Source organism: Balaenoptera ricei, chromosome 1 (assembly GCF_028023285.1).
Source record: "Balaenoptera ricei isolate mBalRic1 chromosome 1, mBalRic1.hap2, whole genome shotgun sequence".
Classification (NCBI taxonomy): domain Eukaryota; kingdom Metazoa; phylum Chordata; class Mammalia; order Artiodactyla; family Balaenopteridae; genus Balaenoptera; species Balaenoptera ricei.
The window spans coordinates 42,525,272-42,543,599 of NC_082639.1; positions in this window are offsets into that span (position 1 = coordinate 42,525,272).

Below are 18,328 nucleotides of genomic sequence, written 5' to 3' on the forward strand. Positions count from 1 at the left end.
CCTGCAGAGTTTCTGCTGAGAAGTCAGCTGATAACTTTATGGGAGTTCCCTTGTATGTTATTTGTTGTGTTTCTCTTATTGCTTTTAATATTTTTTCTTTGTCTTTCATTTTTGTCAGTTTGATTACTATGTGTCTCAGCATGTTCCTCCTTAGGTTTATCCTGCCTGGGACTCTCTGTGCTTCCTGGACTTGGGTGACTGTTTCCTTTCCCATGTTAAGGAAGTTTTCAGCTATTATCTCTTCAAATATTTCCTCAGGTCCTTTCTCTCTCTCTTCTCCTTCTGGGACCCCTATAATGCGAATATTGGTGCATTTCACATTGCCCCAGAGTTCTCTTAGACTGTCTTCATTTCTTTCCATTCTTTTTTCTTTATTCTGTTTCGTGGCAGTGATTTCCACCATTCTGTCTTCCAGGTCACTTATCCGTTCTTCTGCCTCAGTTATTCTGCTACTGATTCCTTCTAGTGTGGTTTTCATTTCAGTTATTGTATTGCTCATCTCTGTTTGTTTGTTCTTTAATTCTTCTAGGTCTTTGTTAAACATTTCTTGCATCTTCTCGATCTTTGCCTCTATTGTTTTTCCGAGGTCCTGGATTATCTTCACTATCATTACTCTGAATTCTTTTTCTGGTAGATTTCCTATCTCCACTTCACTTAGTTGTTCTTCTGGGGTTTTATTTTGTTCTTTCATCTGGGATATATTCCTCTGCCATATCATCTTGTCAAACTTTCTGTGATTGCAGTTTCCATTCTGCAAACTGCAGGGTTGTAGTTCTTGCTTCTGTTGTCTGCCCTCTGGTGGGTCAGGCTGTCTAAGAGGCTTGTGCAGGCTTCCTGATGGAAGGGCCTGGTTCCTGCCTGCTGGTGGGTGGAGCTGGGTCTTGTGCCTCTGGTGGGCAGGGCTGTGCTCAGGAAGACTTTAAGCAGCCTGTCTGACAATGGGTGGGGCTCTGTTGGTTGTTTGGCCTCAGGCATCCCTGCTCTGGGGCCTACAGGTTGTTGGGTGGGGCTAGGTCTTGGGAGGGCAATGGTGGCCTCCAGGAGGGCTTCTGCCAAAGAGTACTCACAAGAGCTGCCACTGCCAGTGTGTTTTTCCCCCACGGTGAGCCATAACCACCCCCCACCTCCCCAGGAGACCCTTCAATACTAGGAGTTAGGTCTGGCCCAGTATCTAATGAGGTCACTGCTTTTTTTCCCTCGGTCCTGGTGCATACCAGACCTGTGTGCACCCTCCAAGAGTGGAGTTTCTGTTTCTCCCAGTGCTGTGGAATTCCTGTGATCAAACTCCTCTGGCCTTCAAAGCCAGATTTTCTGAGGGCTTCTCCTCCCATTGCCAGACCCCCATGCTGGGAAGCCTGACATGAGGCTCAGGATTTTCACTCCTGTGGGAGAACTTCTGTGGTATAATTATTTTACAGTTTGTGGGTTGCCCACCTGGCGGGTATGGGATTTGATTTTATCGTGATTGCACCCCTCCTACCATCTCGTTGTCTCTTCGTGGTTTCTTCTTTGTCTTTGGATGTAGGTTATCTTTTTTGGTAGGTTCCAGTGGTTTTTTGTTTGTTTTTTGTAAATCGTTGCTCAGAAGTTGTGATTTCAGTGTTTTTGTAAGAAGGGGTGAGCTCATTTCCTTCTACTTTGCCATCATGCCAGCAAGTCCTCTAAGATACTCCTTTTGGTGCCTGAAAGCAATTTAGACATTACTGAAAACAATAAAATCATTTGACATAGTGCATTTAAAAAATTTTTATTTTATATTGGAGTATAGTTGATTTACAATGTTGTGTTAGTTTCAGGCATACAGCAAAGTGATTTAGTTATACATATTCATATATCTATTCTTTTTCAGATTCTTTTCCCATATAGGTTATTACAGAGTATTGTTCCCTGTGCTACACAGTAGGTCCTTGTTGATTACCTATGTTATATATCGTAGTGCATGTATGTTAATCCCAACCTCTTAATTTATCCCTCCCCACTACCTTTTCCCTTTGGTAACCATAAGTTTGTTTTCTAAGTCTGTGAGTCTGTTTTGGTTTTGTAAATAAGTTCATTTGTATCATTTTTTTAGATTCCACATATAAATGATATCATATTTGTCTTTCTCTGTCTGACTTACTTCACTTAGTATGGTAATCTCTAGGTCCATCCATGTTGCTGCAAATGGCATTATTTTATTCTTTTTTATGGCTGAACAATATTCCATTGTATATATGTACCATATCTTTGTCCATTCCTCTGTCAATGGACATTTAGGTGGCTTTTGTGTCTTGGCTATTGTAAATAGTGCAGCAATGAACTTTGGGGGTGCATGTATCTTTTCAAATTATGGTTTTCTACAGATATACACCCAGGAGTGGGATTGCTGGATCAAATGATAGATTTATTTTTAGTTTTTAAAGGAACATTTATACCATTCTCCTTAGTGGCTGTACCAATATACATCCCCACCAATGGTAGGAGGGTTACCTTTTCTCCACACAATATGGTGCGTTTTTGAGGAGAGCAGAGGATACTTTTTTGCGATTCCAACCCATGAGTCTCTCTAGAAATCAAATTCAGGATGCAATTAATTTAATTACTTGGAAGCTGGGGCCAAAAATAAAACAAATGTAAAAACAACTTATTGTTGGTAACATGCCCCTCTAATAGTATGTAAAGGACTAAAACATCTGCTTATAGATAATTTTAGTCAATTGTTTTATTCCAAGTTTAAATATATACTACACAGATATCATAGCTTTGAAAGTTTTGGTGAAAGAACATGAAGGTTTGTGATAGTCATAGCTAAAGCATAGAGACAAAAGTACAAAATAAAAGGTACTAATTTGGAAAGGAAGAGGCAAAAGTATTATTATTTGCAGATGATATGATAAAAAATTTAAAGAATGTAAGAGAATAGACTGAAGATTTTTAGAAACATGAACAACTTTACTAAGTTAGTTGGTTACAAAATAAATATGCAAAATTACAAAGTTTCACTATATATGATAATAAAACCATTATGATGACAACCATCACAAAAAAAATGTTTTTTAAAAAAATAAACCCAAAGAATTTCTAGTTATGAACTTGATAAGAAACGTAAGAATTATGTTGAAAAGCATAAGCCTGATGGATATAAAAGACACTAATTCAATGGAAAAAATATCTTACCTAAGCATAGAAAAATGCTATTTATCCTTTTATTAATTTGTACATTTAATATACTCACAATCAAAATTAATTTTTTTGGAATGAAATACATCATTCAATTCTTCTGAAAAAATTAATACATGAAAGGTCTGTTTCCAGCAAAATGTTGGATTATACACTCTAAAGAGTTTTCCTATTACATTATAATGGCATCCTGGATAAAATACAACAAGTATTTTTTTAAAAGCTTTGCTGGGCATTCAATAAAGTGAAAGAAATTTCCAAGAGCCAAAATAAAGACACAGTAATATGAAATGTGAATTGTGAGAGGTTAGGAGGTTCCATTGGAGTTAAATGCCAATGACAACACTAATATTGGGAGGCAAAATATGGACCCTGCCCCAAAGTAAAAGAGCTGAACTTGAGACTCCAATAATTAACTAGAGTTCATGAATGGGGTAAAGTGGTCCTATATTTATAGCATCCCTGGTTATTATTAGAAACAAGCATAATAACACGCTTTCCTCTTTGGAAATTCTAATTTAGACTTTCATGATTCTGTGTATTGAATTCAATAAATTATATGAACTCAAAATACCAAATACACAAGGAAAAAGTTACCGTGAGTAAGAGTCAGCAAAATGACAACAAATTTAGATCTTCAGGAATTTTATATATTAGAAGATCTGATAAAGAATATAAAATAAGGAAATTATTGATATGATATTTTTAAAATGTCAATAAACAAGAGACAATCAAAATGATTGGGCAAATTTGAAAGTAAATAAAACTTCTAGAAATGAAAAATAAAAGAAATTTAAAAAAATTAGTTGATGAGTTAAGCGACAGACTAGCTACAGAAAAATGTAGACAATAGACATGAAATAATAGAAAGGAAGATGGATATAAGGCAATTTCCAAGAATGAGTCACAAAGAGTAAAAAGGAAAATAGGAGAAGAATTTAAGAACTAAAATATGTCTAAGGAGATTCCAAAAAAGAATGGAGGAGATGTAACATTTAAAGAGATTACAGCTTGGAATTTTCCAGAATTAATAAAATACATGATTATCCAAATATAAGAACAATAACATGTATCACACAGGATAAGCAAAAACAAAAACAAAAAAATCCACTCCTAGATATATTATTGAGAAACTTGGAAAAAAACAACATAGATAAAAAAGATAAATCTTAAAAGTAGCCAGAAAAAAAAAGGACAGGTCACTTATAAAGGAGTAATACATAGGGCCAGAAAGAAGACCTCTCAGAAGCAATCATGGAAGAGAAGAAATGGAATAATATCTTCAAAGTGCTTAGAAAAAAATAACCTTCTAAAGTAGTATAGCAAAATTTTATTTCAAGAATAATGGTTTTCTTTAAAACATACTTTTAGATTGGCAACATTTATAAGAGTTACCTACCAAGAAACCTAAACTAAAAATCTTCTAGAGGGTTCATTTTAGAAATAGGAAAAATGACCCCAGCAGGGTAGTCTACAATACATAAAGAAATAGTGAATATATATAAACATGTAGAGAAATCTAAACGAAAAGTGCCTGATAGCAACAGTAACAACAATGTTTATTTCGTGGTGTGTAGTAGAATTCAGAGGGAAAGACTTCTAGCTGTAGCAGAATGAAAAGTTTGACAAATGTTTTCACCACAAAACAACTTAAAACTGGACAAAGTTGCAAAAAACAAAAACAAAACAATCTTCACAGACCAGAGGGAATCAACAAAGTGAGAAATGTTTGTGAAAACCTGCTGAATAGTAGGGAGAATGTGGAATTCCAGCATGGGGCTGCTTGCATTCTCACACAAACAGGAAAATATGACCCATTCTCAGGAAAAGTGCAGCCTACAAAAACTGATTTTAGGTGTGTTATAATGTTGCATTTAGCACTAAATGATTTCAAAGTAGTTATGAGTTCAAAGAATTAAAGGGACCCTCATTTAAAGATTAAAGGAAAATAGAATGACAATTACTAAACAAATAGGGAATATCAATATAAGCAGGAATTATTTAAAAGAAGCAAATGGTAATTTTAGAATTGAAAAGTAAAATAATCAAATGAAAAGTTCATCTTGTTCAGCTGCATATTTAAGTGCCGAAAAAAAAAAATCAGTGAACATCAGCTAGATCCATGGAAATAATACAAATTGAAGAACACAGAGTAAAACATTGAATAAAGATTAACAGGGCCTCAGAGACCTGTGGAACAATATCAAGTGTACCAACATACATATAGTGGAAGGCTCAGAGGAGAAGAGAGGGAGAAAGGGGCAGAACAATTATTTGAAAAATAATGGCTGAAACCTTCGCAAATTTGATTAAAAGAAGAAAACATTGATTCAGACTTTCAAGAAGCTCGAAAAGCTAGAGGTACTAAGAGAAAATCTTGAAAGTAGCAAGAGAAAAAAGATTCATCAAGTACGGGCACACTTAAGCAAGATTGTGGGTTCAGTTCCAGACCACCACAATAAAGTAAGTCACACAATTTTTTTGGTTCCCATTCCACATAAAAGTTATGTTTATACTATGCCGTAGTTTATTAAGTGTGCAACAGCATTATGTTTAAAACAACAATGCACCTACCTTAATTTAAAAATAGGTTATCACTAAAAAATGCCAACCATCATCTGAGCCTTCAGCGAGTTGTAATCTTTTTGCTGGCAGAGGGTCTTGCTTTGATGCTGATGGCCGCTGACTGATCAAGGAAGTGGTTGCTGAAAGTTGGGATGCCTGTGGCAATTTCTTAAAGTAAGACAACAATGAAGTTTCCTGTATATATTGACTCTTGTTTTCACAGACAATTTCTCTGTAGAATGCAATGCTATTTGACAACGTTTTATCCACAGTAGAACTTCTTACAAAATTGAGGTCAGTCCTCTCAAACCCTGCTGCTGATTTGTCAACTAAGTTTATACAATATCCTAAATCGATTGTTGAAATGACAACTCCTTGGCCACAAGCCAAGGAGTGAGGGCAGCTTGGAGAAGACAGAAAAGGCAAGGGACAGATTCTCCCTTGGAACCTGCAGAAGGAATGCAGCTCTGCCCATACCTTGACTTTTACCCATTTCAGACTTCTGACCAGGACTGTGAGATAACAAATTTCTGTTGTCTTAAACCATTAAGTTGGTGGCAATTTGTTAGGAAATTGCCTAACAAATTGGTGATAGAAAACTCATATAGGCAGAGCACCCTGCTCCCTTGGGGGTTAATTCCAGGCAGCTTTGCTAAATTAGTGTTGAGAGAACAGTAAGTGCTACGAGCTCAAGGAAGAGGGATCCCTGAGGGCCAGGGTGTAAGAGCCTGAAGAACTTGGCTGGAAAAATGAATGGATGCAACCAGAGATGAAGCTCAGAAGGGAAGGTGTGACAGTTGGAGGCACTTGTGGCAGGGTTAGCCAGAGGTGGGGGATGGATGAGTTGACCTCTGCCTGCCTGGGGAGTAAGTTCTCCAGGGTGGAGCTAGCACAAATGCAAAAGAACATCAAGGGAGGAGAGATTTCCTAGCAGGGTTCATCTTTGCCTTTTCTTTGTATCTTTGTAGCATCTCTTCTCCTATGTCAACTCCACAGGAAAGAGAACTTTCTTGGCAATTTATGCTAAATAAACAAACACGCCAGATTTCTCAAGCCAGGCTACCAGCTCCCAGCATATACAGCCAGCAGCTCAGCTAAAGGGAAGCCGTCCTCATCCACTTCTTCTCATCCAGGGATATCTGTGGGTGAAATAGTATCTTCACCTCCTGCCTTCATGATGACCATCAGAGTAATGAAGTGTCAACTATGAAAAGGATGCACAACTTCAGACTCATCTTCTCATGTTCTCAGTAGCTATGACACCACATTATTATTGCCACAAAGTTAGGGAGGGCTCAAACCGCTACATCTCGTGGAGTTTTGGTCCTAGTAGCCCAGTAGGATTCTTGAACCACTATCTCAGGAGCTGGGGTTCTAATTTTATAGATAGAAAGTTAAGATTCTACTTTTTTATTGGAGTGTAATTGATCCACAATGCTGTGTTAGTTTCCGCCGCACAATGAAGTGAATCGGCCATATGTACACATATATCCCCTCCCTCTTGGACATTCCCCCCCCCATCCCACCCATATAGGTCAAGATAGAGCACCGAGCTGAGCTCCTTGTGCTATACAGGAGGTTCCCACTAGCTACCTATTTTACACATGATAGTGTATTTATGTCAAAACTAATCTTCCTATTTATCCCACCCTCTCCTTCCCCCGCTGTTTCCACCTGTCCATTCTCTACATCTGTGCCTCTATTCCTGCCCTGCAAATAGGTTCATCTGTACCATTTTTCTAGATTCCATGCATATGCGTTAATATACGATATTTGTTTTTCCCTTTCTGACACACTTCATTCTGTATGATAGACCCTTGGTCCATTCACATTTCTACAAATGACCCAACTTCATTCCTTTTTATGGCTGAGTAATATTCCATTGTATATATGTACCACATCTTCTTTATCTATTCATCTGTTGATGGACATTTAGGTTGTTTCCATGTCCTGGCTATTGTAAATAGTGCTCCAATGAACATTGGGGTACATGTGTCCTTTTGAATTATGGTTTTCTCAGGGTATATGCCCAGTAATGGGATTGCTGGGTCATATGCTAGCTCTATTTTTAGTTTTAAAAGGAACCTCCATACTGTTCTCCATAGTGGCTGTATCAGTTTATATTCCCACCAACAGTGCAAGAGGGTTCCCTTTTCTCCACACCCTCTCCAGCATTTACTGTATGTAGATTTTTTTGATGATGGTCATTCTGACCGGTGTGAGGTGATACCTCATTGTAGTTTTGATTTGCATTTCTCTAATGATTAGTGATGTTGACCATCTTTTCATGTGCCTCGTGGCATCTGTATACCTCCTTTGGAGAAATGTCTATTTAGGTCTTCTGCCCATTTTTGGATTGGGTTGTTTGTTTTTTTGGTATTGAGCTGCATGAGCTGTTTGTATATTTTGGAGATTAATCCTTTGTCAGTTGCTTCATTTGCAAACGTTTTCTCCCATTCTGAGGGTTGACTTTTTGTCTTGTTTATGGTTTCCTTTGCTGTGAAAAGGCTTTTTAAGTTTCATTAGGTCCCAATTGCTTATTTTTGTTTTCATTTGCATTACTCTAGGAGGTGGGTCAAAGACGATCTTGCTGTGAATTACGTCAAAGAGTGTTTTTCTATGTTTTGCTCTAAGAGTTTTATAGTGTCTGGCTTTACATTTAGGTCTTTAATCCATTTTGAGTTTATTTTTGTGTATGGTGTTAGGGAGTGTTCTAATTTCATTCTTTTACATGTAGCTGTCAGTTTTCCCAGCACCACTTATTGAAGAGGCTGTCTTTTCTCCATTGTATAGTCTTGCCTTCTTTGTCATAGATTAGGTAACTATAGGTGCATGGGTTTATCTCTGGGCTTTCTATCCTGTACCATTGATCTATATTTCTGTTTTTGTGGCAGTATCATACCATTTTGATTACTGTAGCTTTGTAGTATAGTCTGAAGTCAGGGAGCCTGATTCCTCCAGCTCTGTTTCTCTTTCTCAAGATTTCTTTGGCAATTTAGGGTCTTTTGTGTTTCCATACAAATCGTAAACATTTTTGTTCTAATTCTATGAAAAATGCATTGGTAATTTGATAGGGATTGCATTGAATCTGTAGATTGCTTTGGATAGTATAGTAATTTTCACAATATTGATTCTTTCAGTCCAAGAACATGGTATACTTCTCCTTCTGTTTGTTTCAACTTTGATTTTTTTCATCAGTGTTCTATAGTTTTCTGAGTAGAGGTCTTTTACCTCCTTAGGTAGATTTATTCCTAGGTATTTTATTCTTTTTGTTGCAATGGTAAATGTGATTGTTTGCTTAATTTCTCTTTCTGATCTTTCATTGTTAGTGTATAGGAATGCAAGAGATTTCTATGCATTAATTTTCTATCCCGCAACTTTACCAAATTCATTGATTAGTTCTAATAGTTTTCTGGTGGCATCTTTAGGATTTTCTATGTATAGTATAATGTCATCTGCAAACAATGACAGTTTTACTTCTTCTTTTCCAATTTGTAGTCATTTTAGTTCTTTTGCTTCTCTGATTGCTGTGGCTAGGACTTCCAAAACTATGTTGAATAAGAGTGGCGAGAGTAAACATCCTTGTCTTGTTCCTGATCTTCGAGGAAGTGCTTTCATTTTTTCATCACTGAGAATGATGTTTGCTGTGGGTTTGTCATATATGGCCTTTATTATGTTGAGGTAGATTCCCTCTATGCCCACTTTCTGGAGAGTTTTTATCATAAATCGGTGTTGAATTTTGTCAAAAGCTTTTTCTGCATCTATTGAGATGATCATATAGTTTTTATTCTTTAATTTGTTAATATGATGTATCACATTGATTGATTTGCATATATTGAAGAATCCTTGCATCCCTGGGATAAATCCCACTTGAGCATGGTGTATGATCCTTTGAATGTGTTGTTGGATTCTGTTTGCTAGTACTTCATTGAGGATTTTTGTGTCTATGTTCATTAGTGATATTGGTCTGTAATTTTCTTTGTCTGATTTTGGTATTGGGGTGATGGTGGCCTTGTAGAACGAGTTTAGGAGTGTTCCTCCCTCTACAGTTTTTTGGAAGAGTTTGAGAAGGATAGGTGTTAGCTCTTCTTTAAATGTTTGATAGAATTCACCTGTGAAGCCAACCGGTCCTGCACTTTTATTTGTTGGAAGATCTTTAATTACAGTTCAATTTCATTACTTGTTATAGGTCTGTTTATATTTTCTAATTCTTCCTGGTTCAGTCTTGTAAAGTTGTACCTTTCCAAGAATTTGTCCATTTCTTCCAGGTTGTCCATTTTATTGGCATATAGTTGCTTGTAGTAGTCTCTTATGATCTTTTGTATTTCCGCATTATGAGTTGTAATCTCTCCTTTTTTATTTCTAGTTTTATTGATTTGCATCCTCTCCCTTTTTAAAAAATTTATTTATTTATTATTTTAGGATACATTGTGTCTTCATTGCTGTGCACAGGTCTTCTCTAGTTGTGTTGAGCGGGGCCTATTCTTCATTGCAGTGTGCGGGCTTCTCACTGCAGTGGCTTCTCTTGATGTGGAGCATGGGCTCTAGGTGCATGGGCTTCAGTAGTTATGGCATGAGGGCTCAGTAGTTGTGGCTTGAGGGCTCTAGATCGCAGGCTCAGCAATTGTGGTGCACAAGCTTAGTTGCTCTGTGGCATGTGGGATCTTCCTGGACCAGGGCTCGAACCCATGTCCCCTGAATTGGCAGCCAGATTCTTAACCACTGCACCACCAGAGAAGTCTCTCCTCTCCCTTTTTTTCTTGACAAGTCTGGCTAAAGGTTTATCAATTTTGTTTATCTTCTCAAAGAACCAGCTTTTAGTTTTATTGATCTTTGTTATCATTTCCTTCATTTCTTTTCCCTTTATTTCTTATCTGATCTTTATGATTTCTTTCCTTCTACTAACTTTGGGGTTTCTTAGTTCTTCTTCCTCTGGTTGCTTTCGGTGTAAGGTTAGATTGTTTATTTGAGATTTTTCTTGTTTCCTGAGGTGAGATTGAATTGCTATAACCTTCCCCCTTTGAACTGCTTTTGCTGCATCCCATAGGTTTTGGATCATCGTGTTTTTGCTCTCATTTGTTTCTATGTATTTTTAAATTTCCTTTTTGATTTCTTCGGTGATCTCTTGGCTATTTAGTAATGCAGTGTTTAGCCTCCATGTATTTGGTTTTTTTTTTACAGTTTTCTTCCTGTAATTGATTTCTAATCTCATAGCGTTTTGGTCAGAAAAGATACTTGATATGATTCCAGTTTTCTTAAACTTACCAAGGCTTGATTTGTGACCCAAGATGTGATCTATACTGCAGAATGTTCCATGTGCACTTGAGAAGAAAGTGTACTCTGCCACTTTCAAGTGGAATGTCCTATAAATAGCAGTTAAATCTATTGTGTCATTTAAAGCTTGTGTTTCCTTATTTATTTTCTTTCTTTATGATCTTTCCATTGGTGTAAGTGGGGTGTTCAAGTTCCCCACTATTATTGTGTTACTGTCGATTTCCCCTTTTATGGCTGTTAGCATTTGCCTTATGTATTGAGGTGCTCCTATGTTGGGTGCATAAATATTTACAATTATTACATCTTCTTTTGGATTGATCCCTTAATTATTACATAGTGTCCTTCCTTATCTCTTGTAACAGTCTTTATTTTAAAGTCTATTTTATCTAATATGAGTATTGCTACTCCAGCTTTCTTGTGATTTCCATTTGCGTGGAATACCTTTTTCCATCCCCTCACTTTCAGTCTGTATGTGTCCCTAGGTCTGAAGTGAGGGACACATAGGCAGCATATATATGGGTCTTGTTTATGTATCCATTCAGCCAGTCTATGTCTTTTGGTTGGATCATTTAGTCCATTTACATTCAAGGTAATTGTCAATATGTATGTTCCTATTACCATTTTCTCAATTGTATTGTGTTTTTGTGGGTCTTTTTCTTCTCTTGTATTTCTTGCCTAGGGAAGTTCCTTTAGCATTTGTTGTAAAGCTAGTTTGGTGGTGGTGAATTCTCTTAGCTTTTGCTTTTCTGTAAACCTTTTGATTTCTCCATCGAATCTGAATGAGATCCTTTTTGGGAAAAGTAATCTTGGTTATAGGCTTTTCCCTTTCATCACTTTAAATATATCCTGCCACTCCCTTCTGGCCTTCAGAGTTTCTGCTGAAAAATCAGCTGATAACCTTATGGGGATTCCCTTGTATGTTATTGGTTGCTTTTCCTTTGCTGCTTTTAATATTTGTTCTTTGAATTTAATTTTTGTTAGTTTGATTAATATGTGTCTTGGTGTGTTTCTCCTAGGGCTTATCCTGTATGGGACTCTTTGCGTTTCCTTGCCTTGGGTGGCTATTTCCTTTCCCATGTTAGGGAAGTTTTCAACTATAATCTCTTCAAATATTTTCTCAGACACTTTCTCTTTCTCTTCTTCTTCTGGGACCCTTATAATTGAAATGTTTGTACATTTAGTGTTGTCCCAGAGGTCTCTGAGACTGTCCTCAATTCTTTTCATTCTTTCTTCTTTATTCTGCTCCTCAGCAGTTATTTCCACCATTCTATCTTACAGCTCACTTATTCATTCTTCTGCCTCAGTTATTCTGATATTGATTCCTTCTAGTGTATTTTTCATTTCAGTTATTGTGTTGTTCATCACTGTTTGCTTGTTCTTTAGTTCTTCTAGGTCTTTGTTAAATGTTTCTTATGTTTTCTCCATCCATGTCTCCATTCTATTTCTGAGAGTTTGGATCATCTTTACTATCATTACTCTGAATTCTTTTTCAGGTAGGTTGCTTATTTTCTATTCATTTATTTCACCTTGTAGGTTTTTACCTTGCTCCTTCTTCTGTGACATTTTTTTGTCATCTAATTTCTTTGATGGATGGGGGATTGTGTTCCTCTCTTACTGGTTGTTTGGCCTGAGGCATCCAGCACTGGAGCTTGCTGGCAGTTGGGTAGAGCTGGGTCTTGGTGCCAAGATGAGGACCTCCAGGAGACCTCACTCTGATCAATATTCCCTGGGGTCTGAGGTTCTCAGTTAGTCTAGTGGTTTGGACTTTGTGCACCCACCACAGGAGCTCAGGCCCAACTGCCAGCCTGGGAACCAAGATTCTGCAAGCCATGTGGTGCAGCAATAGAAAAAAAAAGGGAGCAGTACAATCACAGGAATAAAAAATAAAAGAAAATTAGAAAAATAAAAATTCTATTAGAAAAAATAAAAATATAAGTGAAACAAAAACAACAAGGTCAAACAGAACCACAACAGAAAGAAAACGGGGTGGGGTGGGGGGAACAAACCAAAAGGAGCAGAACAATAACAAAGATTAAAAAATAAAATAAAATTAGAAAAATAAAAAATTTATTAGAAAAAAAATATATAAATGAAACAACAACAAGTTAAATAGAACCACAACCTCAAAAAAAAAAAAAAAAAAGAAAGAAAGAAAGGCCAGAAAATGCTTTGGCTGTGGGGGTGGAGCTTAGGCAGGGTGTGGGGCTTAGGTGGCGAGGGTGCTTAGGGTGGGGGCAGAGCCTAGGCTCAGGGCCTGTGTAGCCGGAAAAGTCAGCATGGCTAGAAGGGGCCTCTGAGTGCAGAGTTCGGAGGTAAGGCCCTGGGTGGGGATGCAAGCGTGGGATTTGGGGGTCTTGGAGGGCAAAGGATCTGGCCCGGGACCTCAGCTGGCTCCCTGGGGTCCAAGTGGGTGGGGGAAATGATGGCCGTGTTCCCTTCTGATCCTCCAATCTCCCGAGGATCTCTCTCCATCCCTGTTGCTCCCCTCACCATGGGTGAGCCCCTCTGTGTATGGAAACCCCTCCCATCCCCCAGCCTCCCCTCAACAGTGCCAGTCCCATCCTGGCTCCACTTCTCCTTCCCCCTCCCTCCCCCCATGTCCTGCTCAGTCGCTCAGGGGTTCCTCCTTTCCTCTTAGGTGTCCGTGGTTCCCCATCTGTGCCTGGTAGGTGCCCTAGTTGTGAGGAGATATGACCTCCGTGTCCTCCTACTTAACCATCTTAACTCTGCCCCTCAGTTATCCATTTTACATATAGCAGTGCGTACACGTCAATCCCAAACTCCCTAACTATCCCTTCCCCCCTGGTAACCATAAGTTCATTCTCTAAGTCTCTGAGTCTGTTTCTGTTTTGTAAATAAGTTCATTTGCATCTTTTCTTTTTAGATTCCACACATAAGCAATATCATATGATACTTCTCTTTCTCTGTCTGACTTACTTCAGTCAGTATGACAATCTCTAGGTCTGTCCATGTTACTGCAAATGGCATTATTTCATTCTTTTTAATGGCCGAGAAATAGTCCATTGTATATATGTACCACATCTTCTTTATCCATTCCTCTGTCAATGGACATTTAGGTTGCTTCCATGTCTTGGCTATTGTAAACTGTACTGCAATGAACATTGGGGTGCATGTATCCTTTTGGACCATGTTTTTCTCCATATATATGCCCAGGAGTGGTATTGCAGGATCATATGGTAGCTCTATTTTTTGCTTTTTAAGGAACCTCCATACTGTTCTTCATAGTGGCTGTACCAATTTACATTCCCACCAACAGTGTAGGATGGTTCCCTTTTATCCACACCCTCTCCAGCATTCACTGTTTGTGGATTTTTTGATGATAGCCATTTTGACTGGCATGAGGTAATATTTCATTGTAGTTTTGATTTGTATTTCTCTAATAATTAGCAGTGTTGAACATCTTTTCTTGTGCCTCTTGGCCATCTGTGTGTCTTCTTTGGAGAAATGTCTATTTAGGTCTTCTGCCCATTTTTTGATTGGGTTGTTTGTTTTGATGATATTAAGCCAGAAATGCCACAGATTTTTGTATATTATACTTGTATCTTTCTACCTTGCTGAATTCATTTATTAGTTGTAATAGTTTTTGTGGGGAGACTTTAGGGTTCACTCTACAGAGTATCATGTCATCTGCAAACAGTGACAGTTTTACCTCTTCCTTTCCAATTTGGATACACTTTATTTCTTTTTCTTGTCTGATTGCTGTGGCTAGGACTTTCAATAATGTGTTGAATAGAAGTGATGAGAGTGGGCATTCTTGTCTTTTTCCTGAATTTAGTGGGAAGGTTTTCACCTTTTCACTTTTGAGCATTATGTTGGCTGTGGGTTTGTCATAAATGGCTTTTATTATGTTGAGATATGTTTTCTCTATACCCACTTTGGTGAGAGTTTTTATCATGAATGGATGGTGAATTTTGTCAAATGCTTTTTCTTCATGTATTGAGATGGTCATGTGGTTTTGTCTTTCCTTTTGTTAATTTGGTGTATCACACTGATTGAATTTTTTTTTAATATTCTTTTTTTAAAATTAATTAATTAATTAATTAATTATTTAGTTTGGCTGTGTTGTGTCTTTGTTTCTGTGCAAGGGCTTTCTCTAGTTGTGGTGAGCGGGGGTCACTCTTCATCGCGGTGCGTGGGCCTCAGTGTCACGGCCTCTCTTGTTGTGGAGCACAGGCTCCAGATGCGCAGGCTCAGTAGTTGTGGCTCACGGGCTCAGTTGCTCTGCGGCATGTGGGATCTTCCCGGACCAGGGCTCGAACCCGTGTCCTCTGCATTGGCAGGCAGATTCTCCACCACTGCGCCACCAGGGAAGCCCCACACTGATTGATTTTTATATGTTGAACCATCCGTGGGACCCTGGAATGAGTCTAACTTGATCATGGTGTATGATCCTTTTTATGTATTGTTGGATCGGTTTGCTAATATTTTTTTGAGGATTTTTGCATCTATATTCATCAAAGATATTGGCCTGTAATTTCCTTTTTTTGTAGTGTCTTTGTATGGTTTTGGTATCAGGGTGATGGTGGCGTAATAAAATGAATTTGGGAGTGAACTGTCTTCTTCAACCTTTTAGAATAGTTTGAGAAAGATAGGTATAAGTTCTTCTTTGTATGTTTGGTAGAATTCCCCAGTGAAGCTGTTCAGTCCTGGACTTTTGTTTGCAGGGAGTTTTTTTTTTTTTCTTATTACAGTTTCTATTTCACTTCTAGTGATTTGTCTGTTCAAATTATCTTTCTTCTTGATTCAACTTTGATTGGCTGTATATTTCTAGAAACTTGTACATTTTTTTCTATGTTGTCCAATTTGTTGGCATATAACTGTTCATAGTATTCTCTTATGACTTTCTGTATTTCTGTGGTATTGGTTGTATACTTCCCTTCCCAACCTTTCATCTAACCTCCCTTCCCTATCTCCCCTCTCCAAATGCCTGTGTCAAAGAGTAGAATTTTTTGAAAGTATCAGAGAATAGAATATAGAAAAAGAGAGAACATGAATTATTTTTATGAGGCAAGGATAACCTTGACAGAGCATCCAAACAAGGATAGTACAAGAAACTTGCAAGCAGATTTCATTTATGAAAAAATGTCTGTAAAAATCTTAAATATTAGCTAACTGAATCCAACAGTGTATTTTTAAAATACGATATGATATAATGGAACTTAGTAATGTAAAAAAACATTACTGAAATTAGTCACGTTAATGGACTATGGTAGATATTTTGGATAGTTCGCTGAACCTCAATTTCTCTCTTTATGTATTTGTAAAGGTTGGAAAGCTGTAAAAACTACATTTCCCAGACTCCTTTGCAGCTAGGTTTCTGGTTATGAGTCAGGTTCTACCAATAGAATATACCCAAAAGAGATTTACAAGGTGAAAGTGAGATAGATGCCATTTAGCTGGAGTTCTGGTCTGTTGCTGCTAGAAAGCAAGTTTTGTAAATGTGCAGCCCTCTGAAAAAGCATTCCAGTGTCCATTACTCTGTGAGTAAAGAAACAGTAGTCATGGCAATGTCTCTGCATCTGAATTTATACTTGGTAATCTCTAGTTTGCTGTCTTAGACACGCATTCTTTGCCTTGTTGGGTGCAAGAGACCACTGTGGCAGCAGCTTCTTAAAGCATAGATGCTGTGGCCTCAGTGGTAGTTGTCCCCTAGTGTATCACTTCAGACTTACTCTGACAGTAGTCCCAGATTGCTTATTCAAGAAGCCACTCCTTTAACTCTCCAAAGATTTTGTAAGCACCTAAGTCCCTGTATTAAATTCCTTCCTGCTTGAAATATCTAGTCTTCTTTCTCCTATCTGGAGCAAACCCAGATTGATAGAGTATTTGGTATCAGTAATGGATGATGCTTTAAACAAAATTACTCAAATGTGCAGCATCTGCATTTGCTTAGTAGATGGAAAGGAAACAACTGCATGCTGGAAATTTAATTATTTTCATATACTGTGGAAAGACATTTGGTAAAATTGTTGTCTCTGATACCTTGGAAGTAAAATTGTGTACTAACAGAACCTGGAGCTCTAGATGAATAAGTTACAAAATACTAGCTTATAGTGTGTATTCCTTGATGCTTACAGCAAGATATTACAAGAAAGAAATCTCTTCAGACAAGAATTGGCCAATTTTCAAGCATAGATGAAAAACAATTCAGTTCTCTTAAGGGAGATCCTCCCTGCCTGTGGACTACAATCTAGGATGACTCATACCCAGCAGGGTTGGAAAACTCCAGCTACTTATATTCCTCCAAACATGAGTATTTGGCTCCAGATTTTTCTTAAGCTTCTTCCATTAATACTTCTCTTCCACAAAATGGCAGTTAGAGCAACTGCAAAGATTAGATTAAGGGTGAAGTCTTCCCACCCAAGTCTGTTATTAACTTAATTGGACTCAAAATAACTGCCATTAAATGAGGAAGGGATAGATCTTGCCCAGACCACCCCCCCAAAAAAAGTAAATAAGTTAGTCTCAAGAAAACAACTTACACTGTGATTATTAGCACATGTCTGGAAGTATATCAGAAACCTACTAAATATTTTAGGAAATTGTGTTGCCAAAGAAACAATAATCCTAGTTTATAGAAACCAGTGATTATGTCTGGGTGTGGATATCTTTGAGTTTATCCTAAACTGGAGTTTGTTTAGCTTTTCTTAGGTGTTGATTAATGTTTTTCACCAAATTTAGGAAATCTTTGGCCAAAATTTCTTCAAGTATTTTTTTCTGCTCCTTTCTCTCTCTCCTTGCCTTCTTGGACTACCCTTATGCATTATGCATTATACATATACACCAGTATGCATATGAGAATGCATAATTGAGATTATCCAGTCTAAGGAACAGAAAGAAAAAAGAATGAACAAAAATGAACAGAGTCTCAGAGACGTGTGGAATACTATCAGGCATATCAACATATGCATAATTGAAGTCCCACAAGAAAAAGCAAGAGAGAAAGAGCATAAGGAATATTTGAAGAAATAATGCCCCAAATCATCCCAAACTTGATGAAAAACATTAATCTACACATCCACACAGCAGAATAGATTCCAGGTAGAATAAACTCAAAGAGATCTACACCCAGGCACTTCAAAATCAAACTGTTGAAAGACAAAGAGAATCTTGAAAGCAGCAAGGGAGATGTAACTCATCAGGTAAAAATATCCTAAATAAGATAAACAGCTAATTTCTAATCAGATATCATGGAAGCCAGAAGTCATGAGGCAACATATTCAAAGCACTCAAAAAAAAAAAAAGAATGTCAAACAAAAATTCTATATCCTGTGAAACCATTCTTCAAAATTGAAGGAGAACTTAAGAC